The sequence below is a fragment of the Nelumbo nucifera genome, chromosome 4 (assembly GCF_055504915.1).
Source record: "Nelumbo nucifera cultivar China Antique chromosome 4, China Antique-T2T, whole genome shotgun sequence".
NCBI classification, from domain to species: domain Eukaryota; kingdom Viridiplantae; phylum Streptophyta; class Magnoliopsida; order Proteales; family Nelumbonaceae; genus Nelumbo; species Nelumbo nucifera.
In genome coordinates this window covers 67,535,633-67,543,607 of record NC_142652.1, presented here as the reverse complement: position 1 = coordinate 67,543,607, position 7,975 = coordinate 67,535,633, and the positions used below count along the sequence as shown (strand labels likewise).

Genomic DNA, 7,975 nt, shown 5'->3' with positions numbered 1-7,975 from the left:
TGTTTTTGTTTTGGATTTTCCCCTTTATTTTTAATCTTTTTACCATTTTTTTTATCATTTTTGCAATTTATTCTTTTTTTGTTGCTTTTCCATTCTTAATCTCAAACACTCTAAAATGGACGTGCTAATTCATTCAAAAGAGGGGGCTGACCCTAGAATCTAGGCTAGCATGCAAGATGTGTGCATGAGCTTGGGGTGTGACACCTATATCCACATTCAAAAGCCTACCGCAGCACAAGAAAATGAGGCTACATCTACTGTACTTTAACTACAGTTATAAAAACCGTAGCTAAAACATGATACATAACCACAGATAACTTCATGTCCGTGGCAAAAAGATGGACCCCAGCTACATGCAAAGATATTTATAGCCACAGTTTAAGGTATTCGTAGTAAAACGTTACGATAGCAGAAGTTAACATGTAGCTACGGTCATTTGGTTCATGGCTATAGAACTTTTTCTCTGTGGGTAAAAGCTATTTACAACTATAGCCATGGATTTCAGTTATCCGTAGCTAAAACTATGAAGTTCATCTTTAGCTACGGTCATTTGTAGCTATACATTTGTTGCTATAGCCACGGATTTTAGTTATTTGTAGTTATACATTTATTTGAAAATATTATACAATTATTATAAAATAATAAATATATTAAAAACTAATTAATTTAAAAATATTTAGTAAATAGATAAAAATTAATAAGCATATAAAAAATTACTAAAACGATTAAAATTTAATGTAATGCATGGGAAATAATAAATGATAAACATATAATATTAATTAAAAACATTCATTATTCATTATTTGCTAATAATAATAAAAAATATTAAAATAAATAAGTATGGTTAATAATTAACAAATTATTAGTTCATTGCTAATGAATAACAATAATAATTAATGATTGGTATTTAATAATACTTAAACTAGAAAATAAATTATTAATAATTTCATAAGAACATTAATAAAAGATAATAATTTTCTAAAATATAAATAAATAAATATTAACTATTACTTAATTAATTAAAACTAGTAACAAAAAATTAATTCAATTATTTATATAAATTAATAATTAATATAAAATAATAAATAAATATGACTAACCCTTCATAATTAATGAATCAATTAATAATAGTTAATTTTTAATGAAAAATAATATTTACAATTAAACTAAATTACCTAATTTCTTAAATAAAGTATTAATAAAGTAATAGTTATAGAATATAGATAAATGAATATTAATTAATAATTAAGTACTTATTAATAAATTCATACTTATTTAATTAATAATTCTATGCACTCCACGGGCCAAAGGCACCTTTACTCACCCATTTTACCAAAAAATGCTTTTTGCCTCAAGATGTAATTTTTCGTCTTTTTATTTATAACAGGTGAAAAACTAAAACAAAATATAAATTGGACCTATATATAGAAAGTTGCACCAAACTGGCCAATCAAACTATTATTAAACCATGACCGGACCCTTACCCCATTTGATCATACCCCTAACCCTATTTTCTCCAAAAAAAAAAGGCCAAAATAATCCACCTAACTGGTCCAACCTAGGAACCAATGAACATTTGTATAACCATTTGATTTTTTTTGTAATATTATTATGAATATATTATATATTATTCTGTATATAATTAATGCTTACCTATGTATATATATTATGCCATCGTTGATCAGCCTTGCTGGTTGAACCATTAACCCATGATCTTCTCCTTTTTCTAGTTTAATGCATGATCCTGATTCTTTGAACATTATATATTACTGATAAGAGGGGTTAATGACTTGTTTGACTTGGAAGGGTTAAATCGTTCATAGTACTGGAAAATTGAGAGCTACTAGCCTACTAGCAAGCAAAAATTGTGCTTAAAAGAAAGAGGGGTATTTAGTGCCATATACCATGCTTGAAATAAGGGTGATCATTTAGCCATTTGGAAAATTTCTTGCTTAGACCTAGGTTTTGTGTTCAGGCCTCAGTTAGGGCTCCAACCCTCATTAAAGCCACAAATTTTATACCTAGGTCTAAGCCTAGTACTTTAAGCTTGCCTTGGACCCGATCCAACCTGCATATATTTCAATATGTATATTATAGATAATGTACACACACATCATTGATTCGGCCGGATGAACTATTTGAAATGTTACCCGGTCATAATTCTGGGTATAGTTTTAGTAAAACCTAGAATTTTGTCAAAAACCTTGACCAAGATAAAAAACTGTCCAACCCAAATGGTTGGACCATTGACTCATTCGACTCGGTGACCGAGCTACAGGTTGACATTAAACATGTATGCAAACTTCTAGAGGCCATAACTTTGTGCTCTAATGTCTGATTGAGGTGATTTTTTTTACAAATAAAAAATATAATTATATATTATTTATTAATAAAATTTGTGTTTACACACATATATATATATATATATATATATATATATATATAATTAAATATGTAAAATGTGACATGGAACAGTTTAACCCATTAGACAAGGATGGTTGAACCGACCCATAATCCAGAGGCAAAAATAGTTCGGCCTCCAGGTGAGTTTTTAAAACATTGGTTTCAAGCCTAGAACTTGGCCTGGCCTTAAGCCATGGCCCTTATCATAGGTGCAAAACTCGGCCGGGCCCGGTCCATTATCACCCCTAGGCTTATCCCTTTCCATCAAATTTCCTCTTCGCGCGCAGTCCCTCTATGTTTTGCCTCTTTCACTCTATTGTGGAAAACTTACAATGAACCCCACTTTCACTATCTACTCTCTCAACAAATCCCATTTCTTTCTCTTTCTCACAATCTCTCTATCCCACGGTCTCCCTCTATCTTTCTATCTCAACAAACCCTTGTGTAATAACTTTTTACCTTGTACCTGTGGAGAAGAAAATAGCTGTGAACAATTTCACAGTTTCTCTTTCTTGCGAAACAAGTTGCGGTAAGATTATAACAGCAAATCACTTCTTATTTCCTTTATTCCCTCAAACATGACCAATTATTTAGGGTTTTTTTTTCTGGTTTCATATGCCAATCGATATCCAAATTAGATCAATGTTTCATCATACTATTTAAGCCTTGTTTTTTCACAAAACCAAAAATTACTTCTGTCATTTGGTCAAAATGATTGTATTAGTAAGCCACTTTTGGACCGTAAGATTTTTTTTTCCTGATTGTAAATAACTGTTTTAGTTTTATTTGACTGAAGAGCACATTGGTTCTAAAAATCAATATATTTCGAAATCCATTTTTTGATGAGTCATCTTCCCTATGTAATCCAAATAAATATATCTTTATTTTTAGGTATTGGGGCAGTTTGGAACACAACAAAGGTAGAACCAGGTTCCATTATTGTTGTTTTTGACTTGGGGACCGTTGGCCTTGCAGTAAGTTATCTGGAAACACCTCCTGACTACTATCATGATTCTGCACCGATTGCTGAGGAGACTCTAAGAGGTAGTACTTATAGTTTGTCATTCCATCATTCTTTCCTTTGATTTAGAAAAGTTTTTCAATCTTTGTTGAGTCATTAGGATTTCAAATCATTTTGCTTCCCGAAATGCAAAGGGTAGATACTATATAATAAATCTCATGCTTAAGAAAGGTGTATATAAGGTCGACAAATTGTATGGATGGTGCTTTAGAAAAAAGGGGCTGGGCAGGGATCAGTGTCTTTTGGGCTCAATTGTAAGTTAAGTGTAAGGGCAGAGAGGTAGCAAAGACTGTCCTTCTAAAAGGTGTATGTAAACTTTGTATATATTTTTTACTGCTTTTATTAATAAATCTAATGGTTACTTATTAAAAAAGAGCTGTGTATAAAAAATACCAATAAATTTGTAGTTCTTAAGCAACCAATGCTAAAACTAAGGAAGCAAAGAGTTTAGGCAATGTGGGGAATTAATATAAATTTTGAAAATAAAAGAGAGAATAGATAGATGTGTCCCAAGATAGATTGTAAGGTTGAAGCTGATATGGATAAACCATTGGTGCTGCCAATCTTAAGGAATCCCAACTATATGGATGTTTTAACAACTACTGAAGGAACATGGCAGTAAGAGAGATCAAAGCTCTTTATCACTTTAAAAACATGCCTTTGTTATTAATTGGGGAACTTGAATATTATAAGGTTGGTGTAGAACCTTGACTTTGGGTTCGGTGTCAAAAGATGGAAGACCCAGAGGGCCCCCTTGTTTGGTGGTCAGCTTGAAATTTCCATGTGGCAGAAACAAGGGGAAGAAGTTTACACGAGTCAACATTCTTCCATGTGGCAACAAAAAGAAATTCATACTCTTGAATGGCTTTTTGGGGAAAAACAAAACACTGATATAAGTAGGGTAATGACTGTCAAAATGCAGGGAGAAACAGAAGACCAAAGTCAGTGGCACATTATATGATGGACAGTCCAGATGACATTATATATGATTCCTCCAAGGCCTCGTTCGCTTCTCGATAAGTTATTTATTTGGGTAAGTGTATTTACCCGTGTTCTTTCATTTGTCATGTAAATAAGGCAATGACCATTTTAGTCATAAAAATTCATTATTAAAAAGGGCATTTTTGTCCCATTCAAGTGTTGACAACTTTCCCCCTAGGTGGGAAAGTTATTTACCCACCTAGGAGATGAGTATCACTTACCCAGGTAAGTGGTACCCAGAAAAATAAATTTTCCTTGGTCCCCACATAAATCTGAAAAAAGAACATGGGATTAATTCTTGGTCAATGGGAACCAAAATCCTATTGACCAACTTTCCCCCTTTCAAAATCCAAAAAAAAAAAAACGCCCCCAAATGGCAGCATTGGGTGAGATTGTCTAAGCAACATCCCTATTTAACCATGTAGGGGTCCTTTTCCCATGTCCTGTATGGTAGATGGTCTAGATTGATTACATGAGAATTCAGTCCCTTCAATGACAGAGGAAGAGATTGACATCCTTCCTGTTCACAAGGCCACTGGACCACAAAGGAAAGTTTAAATCTCCATTTTGTTATTTGGTCTACTTACTCTTAGATAAAACTTTTGAATAATATTGTGATTTCTCAGAATGATTTGACATAATTTTGATTTTGTTAACACTAATGGTTCATTGACAAAACAAGCATCATGTTCAATTGTAGCTAAGGTATTCATCTACTTCTCTATTTCTGATAGAGTAGTGGCAAGTAAGTATATGTTGTGGATGGGATACTTATGCGTTTACCTCATACTTTTTTCACTTTATAATATGCAAGACGACCTTTAATTTCTCCTCTATTGAACTAGAATTTTTATTTTTGCTTGCTTTTGCATCTTCCATTTGTAAGAGGGTTAATTTGTTTGTATATCATTTTTCTTATGCTATAATAACATTTCAGTTGAATATCTCTTGTTCCATTGAAGGGTGTACCACTCTTTACAAGCAAAACAACTATTCAGTTAAAAACAAAAGTATCGTCTTTTATAAGAGAAGTAGAGAACTATTTTAAGGCAATGACTAGTTCCATAAAAAACTGTTTAATTTTGTATTTTATCTGTAGCTGGAAAACATTTTTATTTTATGCACTATTGTTTGAAGATATATTTCTTTAGGTGCATTTGATACTAATTTTATCAGGAGCATTGGACAGATAATTAGTCAAAAAAAGGGAATACATGATTTATTAATGGAATTGGTCTGACTCATCTGAATTGAATTGTTGCTATGAAATGCTTGAAGGGTCAACTCTTGAATGTGGTGTACCCGACAAGATTGAAGAAATACACAGAATTTATGTATTGATGTATTTCACACACTATTCGTGTTCATTCATTGGATGTGACTTAGATGTGTGTATTGAACTCATTTATTGGATTGGCGGAAACTGGTTTTAACCAATTTTTATGGATTTATATTACCCCAGGGTATTTGCACCAATTCAAGTGCATATTAATCTCAATAGTTATTATTGGGGGAATTATTTATAGAGATAGTGTACAACATGGCCTTAGACCATAGTTTCCCAAAACATGATGGATATTTCAGAACTACAGGCAATTAGACAAGAATTATTTTTTTGCCACTCTCAAAAAAAGTTTAAATTGGAGGAAGTCTTTATATAGCCATGAAACCCAACTCCCTAGCCCTGGATTTATGGAAAATGGGAGCAAGTACCATTAGGAATAGTACCAAAGGAATAGGGTGTGGACTATTAATGGGAGATGCCTTCTTGCAGACCCTAGAATGTCAAAGATCATCTTCAAGATTGGCAATAAGAACTGATTATCATGTGTAGTCTTTAGCCCAAGTTAATCTCTTAATTCCGGGAAAAGATAAGAATGAAGTTGTAGCTAAAGGTCTATTTATCATTGATGACCCGAAAAAAGTTGTGGAAAGAAAAACATGATTATGGATGGTGCAAGGTAGTGATAAAGAAAGTTTTAAAGAAGGATTGCTGGTTGATGAAAAGGCATGCAAACTTGAAGAGCTTGGAAGATGCACAAGGCTGTAGCATTCCTTGGATTACCTCCTTTTCATATACATATGTTTATTTACATACTTCTAGCTAAGATCATAATAGTGTTTTATTATTGATTTGATTCTTTTGATAATTTTTACATATTGTTTGAAGATATATAGAGAACTATATATATTATGGTTTCAAAATGTTTGCAAAAATGTTTTAATTATCGAGATCCATGTGAGTTGAGAGTGCAACGTTGTTCCTTGCAGTCGAGGGAGAGGTCCTCTCTTGTCGGGCAGTGTTTGATCATTATGGGCTGAGAGGTTAAGTGTAAGACCATTGAGGTTAATACTTGATGGACTAATCTTGCATCTGCCCATAGTCCTTGGGTTTTTATAAGGTGGCTTGGCCCAAGGACCACTTAGTGTAAGTGTTGGGCCCATTAAGAGCCCATGGTGATGGGCTCAGGGGTTCACTGCTCATAACAATGAATTCAACCAGACCTTGTAACAGAGGCTAGGCTGAATGCATGTGGCTGATTTGTAGATCAATGTTTGGGTCCCACGCCATACAAAGAAGCCCAACTGGGCAAAAGTTTGGAAAGTTAATGAGCACATAGACTTATTGGGCCTAAAGCCCATTTTGGACTGGTCTAATTTGATTAGTTAAAGAAGGGGCGGATCTGGGATTTGGATCAACAGATAGGATAGGGAGTTATCCCTATCCACTTAGAGAGTCTAGATCGAAATAGAGATTTGGATCTGGAACGTTCCTAGTAAGATTAGGAGGGCTGATCTAATATGCAGATAAGATAAGGGCTTATCCTTATCTCTTAAAGAGAACTCCTGATCCAAATATAGATTTGGATTGGGAAACTCATAATGAGATTATGAGCTCTCTTTAAGGCTATAAAAGGAGGAGGGGGCGAACCATTCTACACATCTCAAAATCCCCAAACATCAGATCTTAGATCACACAAAGAGAAGACAACAACAGTGTGACTGTGCCATCTTCTCCCTGCGTTCTCCTCCAATTGCTGCCAATTGCCGGTTCAATCTCCATTCTTGTAAGAGCGATCAAGAAAGGTTTTTGATATCAGTCTTTGGAGAAAGGTTGATCTGAAGTCGTGCTCACAGCCTCCATCGAATTATTGCTGAAGGATTCGGTTCTTGGGAAGAACACTGCTGATTCTGCTCCACCCTACACTGTGTCATCTTCAGTGGGAGTAGTCTTTGGAGATTTCTTTGGGCGTGAACACCATCATTGGGAGTTACTGCTACTCTGTATCAGGTATATCCCTCTCCTCCCTTTTGGTTTTAGATTTGGATTGGTTCTTGGTTCAAGATTGATCCTTGAAAATGCAGATTTTCTAAAACAGGGAATATGATTCCCAGATAGAGAGAGAGAAATTTTTTGAAAATTTGCCCAACCTACCTGATGTAGTGCGATTTGGTCACTCCTACCTGGCAAGGGGCCTCGCTCATAGCTGGCAACGGACAACACCTGAGAAGGAGAAGATGAAGGATTCCCGAGGAGCTCGCCCGGCGGGAACACTCCGATGCTTAAGT

At 34.2% G+C, this 7,975-nt stretch overlaps 1 long non-coding RNA gene across 2 annotated transcripts in view; it reads left to right on the top strand.

Moving 5' to 3' along the window:
• Positions 1–2,616: 2,616 nt before the first annotated feature.
• LOC104585599 (uncharacterized) overlaps positions 2,617–7,975 on the top strand; it is a 51,707-nt gene continuing 46,348 nt past the window's right edge. Inside the window, exons 1-3 of one of the 2 annotated variants that reach the window (XR_002023572.2) lie at positions 2,617–2,932; positions 3,295–3,447; positions 4,347–4,457. This is a non-coding gene — a long non-coding RNA (uncharacterized LOC104585599). The remainder of the gene's footprint in view (positions 2,933–3,294; positions 3,448–4,346; positions 4,458–7,975) is intronic. The other variant, XR_733326.3, reaches the window with a different exon arrangement.